General features: G+C 35.1%; 1 long non-coding RNA gene across 1 annotated transcript; it reads right to left on the bottom strand.

Annotated features, from left to right (window-relative positions):
- Positions 1–9,186: 9,186 nt before the first annotated feature.
- On the bottom strand, positions 9,187–12,010 carry LOC135196720 (uncharacterized). Its single transcript, XR_010310434.1, has 4 exons — positions 11,855–12,010; positions 10,189–10,318; positions 9,438–9,561; positions 9,187–9,215 (listed from the first exon to the last, which is right to left on the bottom strand). It is a non-coding gene; the product is annotated as an uncharacterized LOC135196720 (long non-coding RNA).
- Between the last annotated feature and the right edge of the window lie 4,224 nt (positions 12,011–16,234).

Genomic DNA, 16,234 nt, shown 5'->3' with positions numbered 1-16,234 from the left:
AATTCAGGTTATTTTGTATGATTACTCCTTAAGCCTCTTCTTGCATTTTCAGACAATATATTTGCAAGTTTTCCTCCTATTAAACACTAACACAATAGAGTATGTCTATTCATATATATCTTATCAACGAATATAATCAGAAATTTTAAACATTATATATGAGAATATTCACGTGATGAAAAATTATATTTTGCCTTGCAGAGGCCTTGTCCTATCATGAAATAAAATCGGATATGTAAATTAATATTTCCTCTGCTTATTTTGAGTGGCACCTGGCTAAGAAATTCATAGTCTGTGAGCTTTTTGTTAAAGAGGACAACTTCAAATGCTTCATTTAGCTCAGCAGCTATCACGTTTGGGTTCATTCTTCTTCATCTGGCCTGTTATTTCTCTTTTTTCTCTCTTTTTTGTACTTAGACACACTCGCACACTCACAGGCACACGCGCACACGCACACACACACACACACACACGCACAGATAGTTCACAGTCACGAGGCAATATCATTAAGTATTCGATGTTGATGCTGAACGAAGGGTAATCTTGTGCAGTACTTAAAAAGTTCTAGACAATTCAATTCTCTTGTGGAATGACAATGGCTGCAGGTCCACAATAATATAGCATGTGAGTATATGGTCTTCAATGAATATTACTCACAATAATATAGTATGTGAGTATATGGTCTTTAATGGATATTAAAAGCTTTCGAACCTTGTTCAAGGTTCGAAAGCTTTTAATATCCATTAAAGACCATATACTCACATGCTATATTATTGTGGACCTGCAACCAAATATTTGGTAGATAACTGAAGGTTTCTCTCGAAACAACGGTAGCTATTTTATGCACAATAGTCACTATCAACTCTCGTAAGGAGATGAAACAGAAATATCTGGTAAAGTATTGAAATTATTTCTAGAGACATCTATGTTAATTTTGTGGACTCTTCCTACATTTTTCGAAGCTTGAATTCCACGACCATAATTACTCTAGGGAAGGTTTCCTTGGAAGTGATGCTTGCAAGCAAAAACTACAGTGGCCAAGGAACGGTTAGAGCAACAGGAGGCAACGGAAGTTGAAACTCTGATGTCAGGATTTGAAAACAATACTGTAGATTGGTGTTGCTTTTTTGGGATTTGAAGACATCACAATAAACTTTTTTAATGGATTTCAAAAACATGAATATAATTTTTTTAATTACAATAAATAGGTTTTTATGGATATAATATCATATATATGTATATATATATATATATATATATATATATATAATATATATATATATATATATATATATATATATATATATAAATATTGTGTGTGTGTAAACAATATATAATATATAATATCATATATATAAATTAGATCTATAAAAAGCCCGTATGATTTAAAAAGCAAATTTAAATTCATTTAAATTTTTTGAAATCCATAAAAATATTTATTGTGATTTCTTCAACTGACTAAAAAAGTACAACGCCAATTTACTGCATATTGAAATCTAATGTATTTAGTTCAATATATAAAAAAACAGCCACCTTTTCCTTCCCTCAGGCAACAAATAAAACTCCGGAAGTCTAGTCAGGCCCAGAAACTTTTCAGCAGCGTTTTATAATGGTTGAGTTTTATTCTACAGCGAATCAATATCTATACAAGCAAAATCCATCACCTTTTCCCCCCTTCCCCTCCTCCTCCTCCTCCTTCTTCTTCTTCTTCTTCTTCTTCTTCTTCTTCTTCTTCTTCTCTGCCGGAGTTAGAATTCAATTGGCGTTCCATTTTTGAGGCGGGAAAATTGTTCGCGTTTCGAAGCAATAGCCTACAAATGGAAGCAGGTTTTGTGAGAGCTTTTGAAAAGACAGCTCTTCTTTTTTATTGAAGAGAGGAAAAGAGGGTCTGATATGAATTCCTGCCCCCGTATTTATTTAACCCTCTAATCTCATAACGTAAAATGTATTTATTAATGTCATGACGCTAAATGATTCGTATTCCCTTAGCAAAAATAAATTAAAATTAAACAGCTTAATTGTTTCCCTTAATTTACATGAAACAAAACATATATTATGTAATAACATCGCAAGCAATAATACGCATTCCCTCAAGCAAGAATGAATTGAATTTGAAGAGTTCAATTAATTTTTTTCCTGAAATCTAAAAATGTACAATATAAATTATGACACCATAACATTGAATAATATGTATTCCCTCAAGCTAGAGTAAATTTAAATGAAAGAATTTGACTTACTATATTCCCCTGTAATCTGTTGACGTCAAATGTATTTTATGAAATAACATTAAATAATATTTATACCCGCGAGCAACATTAAATAAATAAAAAACTAGTTTATTTAATGATGTTTGTTACAAAGCGTATTTCTCAGTCTTCAATATTAATTTGAGGAGATTGTAATTCTTTATCTCTGCCATAGTCAAAAAGCGTTGCTGTATTTTGGCTTAGCAAAAGGCAATCGTGATAATTTATGCTTGACGTTGCTTGTTCAATGAAAGGGAAGCTACAAAACGGGAATATTTCCGAGCGTCATTTGGGAAGGATTTTATCTTTTGTGCTGCTCTGACTGTTATAGGTTGTCTGATGCATAGAAATGAACAAGTTTTGGGAAATGAAAATGAATCTCGTGAGATTTTATTTATATCAAATACTGTCTGTTTTTGTGTACATAAACGTACAAAGGTATGATATAGCTGTCCAGATATAGTTTTTATCTCTAGGTTTCCTAAATACCATTTTATTTTTAATAGAGTAAGCTTAGCATTTACATTATCCATCTCCCCACATGAAATCTCTCTCTCTCTCTCTCTCTCTCTCTCTCTCTCTCTCTCTCTCTCTCTCTCTCTCTCTCTCTCAGAACCTAACCTTCATTCACACATCCATGTTATGTCTTCTCGATTATGCCATCTGCCTGTTTAAATAAAAAGCAAGTGACAATATTTCAACTTCCTTCCTAATATTGTTGGATGCTGTTCATCCATCAAGCTTCAAAGACATCACATGATTCTTATAACCATTCAGAGCAATAACGGAATTTATCTCATTGTAAGTCATTTTCAATAAAGCGAATCCTTTTCCAGTCTGCTTCTTAACATCTTTTGACAACTGTCACCGATTAGGCTTTATATTCATCCCACCATTCGTATCACCTCTCACTGCATTAAAGTATATTTAATTGTACACCATGTTAAAGGAAATATACCGGAACTGGAATTTAAAATTTAGACCAAAGGCCGATCAAGCGCTGGGACCTATGAGGTCACTCAGGTCTAAGAGGAGGAAAACCTCGCATTTGCACTATGAAACAAATGTCAAGAGAGGGTTAAGGAAAGTCAGATGGAAGAAAGAGAATATGAGCAGAGATACGGCAAAAGGAAAGAAAGGGGGTTGCAGCTAGGGGCCGAAGGGACCCTGCAAACCTTAAGAAATGCCAACAGTGCACCACTACAGGTGTACTGATAGCACTACCACTCTACGGTGAATAAAATATGTAACATGAAACACTGAAAAAAAAAAAAATTAAATAACATTGAGGTGATATTGCCACGGATTGCCTCTGCACAGTGGGCCAGGATGGGACTTGAAGGGACAAAAATACTTTATTTGGATTAACATTATTCTTCTAAAAGGAAAAAAAAAAATCAAATCAGTACAAATCGGTGATTTTGAGCACATATATTCTGCAATTTGGTAATTCTGTAATTCTTATTTTCTTGGGAAATAAGTGAAATCATCATGGAAACTAAAGCAATAATATCTTAATTGTAATACATTTTGTACAAACAATGGCCAATAAAGAATATAAAAAATATCAACAACAAAAAAGCTTCCTTTCAAGAGATACATCATTGGAAATAAGGTAAAAGCAAGTAAATAAATGATTTGGAGATGATAAGGAATGCAAAGAATAAATGCGAAAAAGGAGGAAGCCATTTAGCCTGTATAAGAGAAGCGCGTAAATGATCTTCAGTTAAGGTACATGTCTCATTATGTTTATGGTCCTTCACTGATATTTCAGAATCTGTAATGGGGAGCAGTCGAGCTTCATCTGGCTGATCTTTCTTAGATGTGTTTTTTTGTCTGATTTCTCATTGATATTATTAGGGGATCGGATGAGCAGAATAACCGTCGCATTAAGTCCTCATTAGTTATTTTTTCTGGATATTTTCCGGCAAAATGACTCTCTAAACTTCTTAAAATCTTTGTTTTTGGCTTCTTGGGCCTCTTCGGAGTAAAGTCCAATTGGCAGATTAAACTGTTCAGTTCAACTGAACCTCCATGAATAAGAATTCTATGCAAACTCTGAGGCATATAATACCAGTTGTACTCTTCCACGTAAATTTTAGCGGTATTGATGCAGAAGGGTTTGAATGCTGTGACATTTATATCAAACCCAGATGATAAAGTACACAAGGTGATGTGCAAAAATTCTTCAGCAATTCTGTCTTAATTCCAAGAATTTTCACTTGATGTTTCAGCAAGCTGAAAAAATCTTCTAGCCGTATTTCCATCATTTGACGTTCCCAAAACCTGACTGTTTTGGCATATCAATCACTAATCATGTCCTATCACGAAAAGCTTTTTGATATTTTCGATTTTTGTTGCTGACCTTTGCTTTTTCTTCTTTTGTTCTTGCCTGCCATTTATTTATAGGCAACTTGTATGACAAGTGTAAGCAACATTTCCATAGATCTTATCCAGGCATGTAATGTTGATAGTCCATACATGATGCCATCATTTGACAGGGGTCTCTTTTGAAACTTTGAAACTCGTCTATGTCATTCATTAGCTTAGGTGATGCCCCACACAAAGAACAGCATTGCATTGAGTTGATGACAAGGGATAAAGAGGATACCACTTTCATCTATCATTGTAATGCTCACATCATGAATGACGCTAACATCGTTTTTAACTCGAGTTGGTCTAAGTATATGGACAGCATTTTTTAAGTATTGCTCTTCTTCCACTAAAACCTGTGAAGTTTCCTTCATGAATTTGAAACTTATAGGTCTGCAAAAAAATGGTGATGGAGGGCTTATTATTTTTCCATAAGATAATTTTCCCATTAGCTTCTGTCTTTCCACCATACAAGTTACAAATAAACAGGACTCGAAAATTACATCTCGTTCTTGGTTATCACTTCGAATCTGCTTGTGAAACACTTTGACCAGTTTATACCGCCAAATCCAACTTTACAAATTAACTTGAACTGCTTTATTTCTAAACCTGTTTCATTCAAAGACACTACTTCAAATATTCTCCTTGTTGTGTGGTCTACTAAATCTTGTAAGGTCACTTCTGCAGAATAATCAGTTTACTAACCATTTTCAGGAGAAGGTAAGCACTCTCTTCTTTGGCAGAACGAACATCGTTTGTAAGAAGGAAAAACTTTTGACTTTTTCTCAAGTGTTTTTTCCTCAAATTTTGATAGCTTCTTTTTGAAAGGCCCACAGTCTAAGATCAATGCCAGAGCTTCATTTGCAGAAAAAGAACACTGATATTTTCTGATGAAGTACATTGGTTTTCAGTAGAAATTTGGGCTAAAGATTTAGCCATTCTTGATTGTCCCTTCTTTCTTAGAACTCTTGATGTAGCATATGTGAGCCTATGAGGAGATATGTTAACAAGCTCTGCAGTTTTCCTTCGTTTTGTTTTCTTGGATGAGCCCTGAAAACTCTCTGTTGTAGGAGGTCGTCCCCGAGATTTCTTAGGAGTTTCATTTCTGGGTTTGATACACTTTAGCTTCAAGCCAACCGTGGCACTTACTTAGAAATCAACTTTTCTGGTTCAGTTAACAGTTCTCCACTTAATTCTTAAGTTTTCAGAAAGTTAATCACAATATTTGTTGCTATAGTGTCATCACGTATAATATTTTTCAATCTTTCCAAGCAGAAAATTATGTAGTTTACCATCATGAAAACTATGCATATGTCCATTCTTTATCGCTTCACTAGCTTCATTAAACAGATATTGGTTAGTAACATCCATTTTCATGCACCTTGTTATTGTCCTATATCTGAAATAAAAAGATATAATGGCTCATTATTACTCTTAAACATGATATCTCATCTTTTGCTAATATTTTTTTCATAGTTGTCCAGACAATTATATCACTGTAAAAAAAGTGGCAGTTTAGTGGCAAAAAGTTTTTCTTCCTATTGTTTGTGGGGACTTAATTATCTACCATTTAACACCATTGGGAATCTTTGCAAAGCTTTGCAATTTTTTGTGCTTTATCATAAACTTTTATATGCCTAAAATTTTTCAACAAATTTTGAGGGACTTATGTCAAACACTGTTGCACCCAACATTTAGATCATAGATATAAAGATCAAGACCTTTAATACATTTAATAATGCACAAAAAAGTAATTTGAATATGAGTTTTTACTCCACAAACACACCTTTCGTAAAACAGTGGCTAAAGAAACAATAAAAATGTTTTTGTATGGAACAGTGTGCAGCCAAGAACAACCTTGTTTTGTCATGTTTAAGCCTGTAAAACACTGATACTAACAACTACTTGCAATCTATAATATTGCATCCTTTGTCACTAATGCATGTATTTTTGATTGTTATGATCCTCATGATAATTTGGAAAAGTCAAAACTGTTGAGGAACAAAGTCCCAGTCTCCTGTTGAGTCAGGCTGGGAGGAGACTACGTCGGCTCTTTCATTTTGGAATTTCCTGTCATCTATTTGTTAGGTCATCTTTTTACACACACACATACACACACCTACGGTATACATCTTACCGCTTCCACTACATACTCCTACATTTATCAACCTTTTATTTTCCTTTACAGTTTATACACCACACAAACAATTCATCTGAGAAGCTTCAACTACCAAAAGTACTTGACATGAACAGTGGCCTTTATAAAACTATTAATGTTTTGTGAAAATTCGCCTGCAAAGCCAAGCAAACGGGACACTTTCAGCCTTTCACTGCTTTAGGAAGTGAAAAGGAGAAAAAGAATGGAGACAGAACCGTAATGCATACTGTGCAGTTACTAAGGTGCACTGACTGTAATACTCCCAGACGGACGGATTCTTCTATAAAAGTTATCTAGTTATAAGGGCCCTTCGTTATTCATTGTACTGACCTTAATCCTCCACTTTGCTGTCTAGACTTTGTGTATTTTTCCTGGCCGTTTTTCCTGACCGTTTTGACATCCAAAGATAATCATGAACAGCTGTGACGCGGCTCCCAGAAGCTGCTGCTCAAGTCAAGGTCTTCACGCAGTTCGTGTCAACCTGCAGTTGAAAGTATATTCGAATTAAATTTCCAATTCACAGATTTCTCTAGCTTAATTTGGATGTTGGGAAAGTGTCTTTCCAGAACACTTAATAATGCCGAGGTATGCGTGTTCTCGTATTCAGCTGTTTCGTGAAATCTATATAATCAACTTTAGATAATCATTGTTATTGGCCATAACATTAATCATGAAAAATTATAATTTAATAGTAAACTTTTAAGCAATGCATTATTTATGTGGTAAATAAAATCTTCATTCTTTCGTCAGCATCGATACTATTTCGCCAGTATTCACAAATATGAATAAGACTAGGCACGCGTTCTAATGTATGGACACTATGGCCGTATAATCTGACGATTTTTTTTAAAGAGCTCATAGCTTCTTTAGTATATCTTCTTAGTCAGTAAGGAAATAGAACAATAGTTGTATTACCAGTTCGACATCTGGTCTGCTCTATCTACATCCAGATTCTAACCAGACCTTTTCATTCACGAGTCCGGTTCATTCTCGAAATCTTATAAATTCTTTCTGAATACTAATTTATTTCTATGTGTATACTCTCATTTGGTGTGGTGAGTTCGTTGGTCATTTAATTTTTAAAAAATGTCACTGAAAACAATCAGTGACCTCATAAGGTGTATGTAATCTGTAGTTACAGTAACATTCCAATGTGACTTAAAAACTGGTGAAACAATTTAATGCTAAAATTATTTATTAACACTTCAGTATTAAACTGAGCGCGTGCTTGATGTAGTGCATACAAGAAAAGTAAATTGGGTTAATAAAAACTTAAATTATAAATAGTGAAAGTCTTAAACCAGGGGAAATGAAATCTAAATAGTCTCTTTATTGTGATATATTAAAGACAAAATCCAATTTGGTGTTATCATTAATATGTCAAACCTGTTACAGTATATTGTCCTACACGAGGATTTGGAAATCACATTAATATTACAAAACTCCAGATTCTGTAATATATGCATAATGCTAATAATATCAATCTAAAAATACTGACTTTTAAACTTGCCGAAGTCTAGTCATCTAACCCCTACAACAAACAATTCTTTCTAGGCAATTTGCAGTCCAGTCCAGTCATTTAAAAGCAAACAATTAAATAAATTCTTGTGTAGGCATATTTCAGTTCAGCTAGGAACTAAGTCTGCTCAAGAAAAATAAAAAGGTAGAATTACCGATGAGGTTCAGTCAGAAAAATGCCCCGTTTGTCATGGCAACACATTCAGTTCAAAATCATTTTGCTGCTTAACACCCACTCCCATGTATACTCTTAAGCAGTATTGCCCTTAATGGTGGCTATACAAGTAGACAAATGGACTTGAACTGAAGCAGAGTAACCTGTGACTGCGAGCCAATATAACTTTGCCGCCGTCTACCTTATAACTTCCATTGACTATGGCATAACTCTTACCGTCCCTGCATTAACATTAAAATTAAGGGGACTCGCTTTTGAAGTTTTCACTTTAATTTTGGCTCACTTATGGAGCCACCATTCTCACTATTCAAATTTTCTGCTTAACTCTGAATGAGTGACCATAAACGAACTTCTGGAAGGAAACGCTAACAGAATTTCGATAGATACCTTCTTGGGCTTTAGTTTTCTCGGACAATCGCAGCATCAGCAATTGACCGTATCTAGTCAAACCACTGTAAGAACCTATAATCTTGCAATGGTCTTACTCTTCGTCTAGTCAACAGTAAACTACCGCCGCATCAATACCATCATATCAGAAGTTCCTGGTTCTACTTTCCCAAATGCTTTCCTCAGTTTAAAATCTGTGGCGATTCTTCTGCCGGAAGTCCCCATTTTTCTCATTCTCTGAAGTCTAGAATTGCAGTCTCATCCATCCAGAACCTGAGGCAGCCGCCCAGTTATGTCTTCAGCAAGTTGAAGACGCCGAGTGCATCTGCCCCGTCTTGAGGAAGGGCTTGACATCCTGCTTGGGAGGGAAACTTCTGTTCAGCTTTGTTCAGGTAATAGGAGCAAGGTGTTTTAAAGCTAACAAAATAGATTGTGAAAAACTTAAGTAATAAACTCTAGTTATTCTAGTCACATAGTCTGAGATTAATGGCAGATATAGTATGAAAACTCAAGGTAACACATCAAGAGCCGATGATATTTAAGAAGAAAAGTTTCGTGAGAGTAAGAAGGTTTAAATTACCATTGATGGTAGAGCAGCCTGTCGAGTGGCGTGGACAAACCTCTGCTTAGGTCTGAGGACGGTCGTCCGAGAGAGTATCCTGGACACTTGTCATTTCTATAGAATGGGAACACTTCTGATGCTTCTGCAAATGTTAACAGAAGGGAAAAAGGGAAAAAATGAACAGTCTAACTGTAAACATTAGTAATCATTAAGGAATACCTTGTAAGATTATATGAGCTGGTCTTATTAAAAGTACACCGCAGTTTTTAAACAAGAATGAAAACAAAAACACAGAAAACTTAAAAAGTTTTGAGTGGTTACCCAAGATTTAGCCAAGGTTTTTGAGTCACATGGTAAAGTCAGCATTTGCGAAACTCGGCCGGCAAATAATAACAAATTACTTTACTAGCTCGCTGTTATTCGTCAATCGATATAGGCCACAATAAACTATTTTTATAGATGACATTATTAACCAAGATTTTCACAAGCTGAAATACTGTTAGATATTTCCACTATCAGCAAATGTTAAATGACTGCTTTCAAGTTTTTAAGAGTCGCCGTTTTTAGACAGGAATTATTAACATTGTACAGATTAGAGTATCTGGCTTTCTGTGTTTTGTAATTCTTATTTCCGAAGTCGCTTGTGTACATAACTTACTGCAACAGGTTTATGATTATTAACAATACAAAATTAGATTATATCTGCAATATATTACATTAAAGAAATTAATTATATTTATGCAATTTAAAAAAAAAAATAGATCCTCACTTTCTTCCTTCTACAGCAGATGATGCATTGATCGACGACCCAAGCTGTAGAATAAGCTATATAAAACAGGAGAAGGATTGTCCAGAGAGCAACGTTAAACCAGAACATGTTGAAGTACGGGATTTGCATTCTGAAAACAGGTTATGTAATTTAGAAAACATTGCGATGAAAGATTAAATTAACACCAAAGTATTAGATTAAAAAGACCTGCAGTTTGAACAGTGGCTAGACTGACCATTATGAGAATTATGGAAATTTAGTTTAAAAAAAGTCAAATCTTTGCAGGTGAAGAAGACTATGTAATAACACCTTGATACAAACATTAATCTCGCCAGTAATTGCCGTCATTGTTCCAGTACTATGAAATTAAGATTAGCAGTGGTAAACAAAAGCAAGGGTTAGCTTTTGAAACTGTCACAAGTAAAGACTGCTTTGTTTTGAATTTATGTTTTTTTATAATCCTGTATACTTATGGAAGTAGTTTCAGACTAAATAACAGTCTTCTTTGTGGATAAAATCCAGTGGCTGACAGGAGCTGATATATTAAGTTGTTTAATACTTTTAATTTCCTTTGTTTATAACAATTCAATTGTTAATAGGACCTGACTCTCTTAATGTTTTAATTTATCCTGATGACTTGGTCAGGAACACAAGAGTGATTTTGGAATATACTTCATAATTATAGCTGGATCATTTCAAATGGAAGCCTGGCCTTCGTTTATAGATTATGATGTAAAGGAAATGCTAATTCGTACTTTAACTTTAAGTTCAAAGAAACTTCTGCAAATAATAAAAGTTTTCACCCATGAGCAAAACATTACCCAAAACTGGGGTCCCAAAGTAGAGAGGCTTAAAAAGGGCAGTATTGTTTTTAACCCACCACATGCTCGCAAGTTAGACTGAATGGCTAGCATGATCGGTAAGGTTTATGTCCATCTAGTACGAATCTGTTATGTTTATGACAAATTAATTAATATCTAGCTCGCATTATAAACCTTTTCATCACAAGTTAAAATGTGGATGGAGGCAACACCTAATAAGATATAGTTCATGTTTAAGTGAGAAACTGCGTACCAGTACTCTCAGAGATTCTAGGTACGATTTCAGACCGAATAAATAATTTTCTAGAAAATAAATCTAACATTAAGTTTGGTGAAAATACTTCAGTGGAGCTCAAATCGATATCCCGAACATAATTCGACGCTAATGTCTTAAAACTTACTCTGTTATACTCCACCCAAAGACTCAATAAGAGCCCAAGTAATATCGAAGTACTTTCAAGTTAAACGGATTCTCCAAGATAACTAGATACTCTGATCGTAGAGGAATTATTTACATATTCAACACAACGTTAATATTACAGCCTACCAAAACGAATGGGCTTCACAACACAAACATGAATGAAAATACAAGAAACAAACAGCGTATACCAGCAATTCACAGGACTTTAAATTCAGCACGATAATAAGAATTTAAGACTTCCCAAAACAAAAGGTCTTTACCTTTTTTATTATGATTACCGTCGAAACACGATGACTCAACTCGTTTAGAACGGAAATTGTAGAGAGATTCTCTAAGGTAAACAAGACGCCCAATTCACATAATGGATATTTACACATTCAGCGCAACAATGGCATTAAAAATAAGCAGAAATAACATTCTTTACCTTGTTAGATATGCAAGCACCGTCGAAAAACACTCGGACGAATACTCAAGTCTTGAAGAAGGAAAAGGTCAAGTTAGGTCTGAACGCGAAGACTGGACTGACGACTATGAAAGCAGGTTCGTCCATTTACAGTTTCGACAAGACTTAAGGCGCCAAAAATACAGATACATAAGAAAAGAAAGTGCTGAACTATTCGGATTTTATCCGACGACCCTAGGCAGTTTTAGGACGCGGCAACTTCAATTGATGGAAAGATAAGTACTGAGTTCAATGGAGTGCCGCAAGAAGATAGTAATTAGTGTATGATCAGGGAATGTGGATATTATCCCTTACAGCAAGAACCTTAATGCTGAGAACTGCAAACCAGAGAGATCATCAAATAGAGGCAATGGTAGTTGGTCTTTAAGTCGTCTGGGGATACGTTCCAATACTACAAAGAAAGGACCGAGACCAATAAAAAGGGAAATGTTTATTGTGGTTGGATGTCGCGAAGTGAGGGATCAGGGCACAAATATTAATGCCAATGCCTATTTCATCCCAAGAGGATTTAATTCCCTATCCTCTGCAAAATACGAACAATTCATTTTCGGAGAGATTTCAGAAAAACAAAAAGGATGCATGGAGGAAATATTGTTGATATGTTTCGTAAATTATTCTTGAACTCCATTCCCCAACAGAATGACACTCATTAATATTACAGCACGGAATATGTATGTTCATGCAAGAAGCAAGAATGTTTCATCTGGAATCTAATATAAAATCATTTTGGCTGGATAAACAAAGAGCCATTCTGTAATGTTTCCCTTGTTTAAGAAAATAGTTACATTGCACCGGAGCCGGCCAGTTCTTTTATTGCTTATAAAATCTGTAAGGAAACTCCTTTATACTTCTACGAGGTCTGAGCTAAACTCTTAATGTACGACCGTAGAGAAATCTACTAGTGATGGACATCAATGTTTACTTTGAAATGATTTTCATTACTACAAATAGCGCCAGGTTTGTTAAGAAATCAGGTGCAACAGAAGAAATATTCGGTTGTTTGAGGTAAAAATCCTCCCTGAAAAACAAATCATAGTTAAATGATAGGATAAAAATCCTCAGCAAAAATCATTTCTCTCTCTCTCTCTCTCTCTCTCTCTCTCTCTCTCTCTCTCTCTCTCTCGCTTTTTATTTTATTTATTCGTAACATTAAAACAAGACTTTAAAATATATCTGATACAGCTTCCATTAAAACTATCTAGAGAAATTTATCGACGTGAATACAAGGTCAGAGGTGATTGCAGTCTACGCTTTGCAAATGCCGTGAATTTTGCCGTAATGAGGACATCTTAAGGGACCAGGCAGTTTCAAACCGCATCGGGAATTTCATTATTGTTAATTAACGATAGTCAATAACCATTTAGCTGTCCATTGCTAAACGTACACGAAATGAATGAATTAATACTTTTATCTTACAGGCAAAGTATGTGAAAAGGTATTTATAGGAACCTGAATAATATAGTTTCCAGCGTGACTTTTTTTTGGATTCGTAAGTGACCGTGTGTGCTTTGTGTTTCTTACCTATAGCTAATTTGGTATGAAAGCTTCCATTAGTGATCACGCAGTTCTGGACTGCGAATGAGGATTGCCACTGATATGCAAGACTGCCTGTCCAGCCTATGGAAATGGATTGGCATTCACAGTCCTTTGCTGGGCGAGTCGGAATGTCTGCTCGTCTACTTCAAAACTGGTCAGAAGGACGCGATTATCAGTTAGGTAGATCTAATTGGTTTTTGAAGGTAAAAAGAGAGAACCTAGGAACGTTTAAAACATTATCACATTAAATATTTAGATCTGATTAGTTTTCGAGGGAAAAAGAGTTAAGGAACACTGATAAAAATTGCGCTCGTTGGTTGTATCCGGATAAAAACACTTTTAAACCCAGAAAATGACGGATAAATAGATTTTTCGAGTTTTCGGGAAAAAGGAAAGAGTTAATAAGTAATGATGGCATCTGCAATCAAAGATCACATCAATTTAAAAACAGATTTAACCCAGACTTTTTCATAGTGGACGATAGACATAATTAAGACTTGCAAATATAAACAAATTAGTTCTAAACGATGAAGAAACATGCCCTGATGATCACCAAAATTTTACGAGAACGGGTGATATATATATATATATATATATATAATATATATATATATATATATATATATATAATATATATCTATATATATATATATATACATAAAGATATTTATTGGCTATACGCCCAATAGTACAAATATAAAACAAGGCTGCAGAAAGGTTTCAATAATCGATACAAAAACTTTACGAAAAATAGACTTAGGGATTTAAGTCTCATCGGGACATCCTTTAACCGGCCCCCAAAAACCCACCACCTGCCCCCCCCCCCCCCCCCCCCCGGGCTTCCTCTTTTGCTTTTCCAACGTTGATTTTCGCTCTGTCGTAAAAGAAGTTTTGTTCTTGTTAGACAAAAATTAAAGTGTAGCGTGCTTAGCCTTCCTAAAAAGAACTTCTTCCTACGTGAGGAGGCTTCGTGAGGAGCGTAACTTCCTCCTCCGGAGAGAGAAAAGTCTCAGCAAACGTTGAGGAAACAGAATCCTAAACAGGTCACATCATCCACGTAGGGGATAGTTTTTAACTAGTACAACTTCCTGGGTGCACTGTAGGCATTACTAAAGGGTGCTTGCAACGTTCCTTCGACTTCAATTGCACCGGTTTTTATGCCTGTTCCTTTAACCCCCACTTTCTTCAATCTTGCTGTTCAACCTCTCAAACCACACTTTATTTGAACAATTGCAACTAAAAGGTTTTCTCAAAGTTTCACCTTTAGATACGTGTCCAGTATCAGGAAAATTATTCGAAAACATTAATCGAAAACAATTATTCGAAAAACATTTATTCGAAAAACAGTTTATTCGAATGAAAAACAAAAACAAAAAGGATGCATGGAGGAAAATTGTTGATATGTTTCGTAAATTATTCTTGAACTCCATTCCCCAACAGAATGACACTCATTAATATTACAGCACGGAATATGTATGTTCATGCAAGAAGCAAGAATGTTTCATCTGGAATCTAATATAAAATCATGTTGCTGGATAAAGAGCCATTCTGTAATGTTTCCCTCTGTTAAGAAAATAGTTACATTGCACCGGAGCCGGCCAGTTCTTTTATTGCTTATAAAATCTGTAAGGAAACTCCTTTATACTTCTACGAGGTCTGAGCTAAACTCTTAATGTACGACCGTAGAGAAATCTACTAGTGATGGACATCAATGTTTACTTTGAAATGATTTTCATTACTACAAATAGCGCCAGGTTTGTTAAGAAATCAGTGCAACAGAAGAAATATTCGTTTGAGGTAAAAATCCTCCCTGAAAACAAATCATAGTTAAATGATAGGATAAAATCCTCAGCAAAAATCATTCTCTCTCTCTCTCTCCTCTCTCTCTCTCTCTCTCTCTCTCTCTCTCTCTCTTTTATTTTATTCGTAACATTAAACCAAGAACTTTAAAATATATCTTGATACAGCTTCCATTAAAAACTATCTAGAGAATTTATCGACGTGAATACAAAGGTCAGAGGTGATGCAGTCTACGCTTTTGCAAATGCCGTGAATTTTGCTGCCTAGAAACATGTAAATGTAAGAATTCTATTCGGTAAACCCATTTTCATTTATATTGACAAAATTGAAAGGTTTAAGATCATATACCTGAAATTATAAAGGTGGTGTGGCTGAATCTTCCTATTCAAATAACAATTCATAAGATTCATTACTAAGATTTATATTTGAAAAGTGACTGAATGTATCTAAGGAAAATTACCATATGTTATGCCCAAGAAACTTTACTGAGCCTTCAATGGAATTAACCTTCAGGGCATGAGAGAGAGAGAGAGGGGACTGCTAATTATCGGGAGAATTAAGCAAAGCAGACCACTGAGCTCCGGACCTCCCAAAGGAGAGAGAGAGAGAGAGAGAGAGAGAGAGAGAGAGAGAGAGTCTAATGAAGAAAGGAAATAAATTCCGTTTACAATCTTGCGCTGTAGAAAAAATGGAGACGTCCTTATTTTGCAAAATTAAAAAGAATTGAATATTCTGTCAATTACAGGATTTTATTCCCTTTCCGTATCGATTTATTGGTCATTCATCTCAGACGAGGCTTCGTTCTCCGCTCCCGGTTCGTCGTCGAAAGAAGAAGAAGCAGAGGACTTGCAAATTAAAGTAAGTAGGGGAGTAAAAAAAAGAGAGAGAGAGAGAGAGAGAGAGAGAGGGAGAGAGAGAGAGAGAGAGGTTTGATTTTATTGTAATGTAAGAAATGTGATGTGACAGTCCCCATACGTGCATTCAATAAAATGCTCCTATGACATT

This window comes from Macrobrachium nipponense, chromosome 18 (assembly GCF_015104395.2).
Source record: "Macrobrachium nipponense isolate FS-2020 chromosome 18, ASM1510439v2, whole genome shotgun sequence".
Classification (NCBI taxonomy): domain Eukaryota; kingdom Metazoa; phylum Arthropoda; class Malacostraca; order Decapoda; family Palaemonidae; genus Macrobrachium; species Macrobrachium nipponense.
This window is presented reverse-complemented; position numbering and strand designations above follow the sequence as displayed.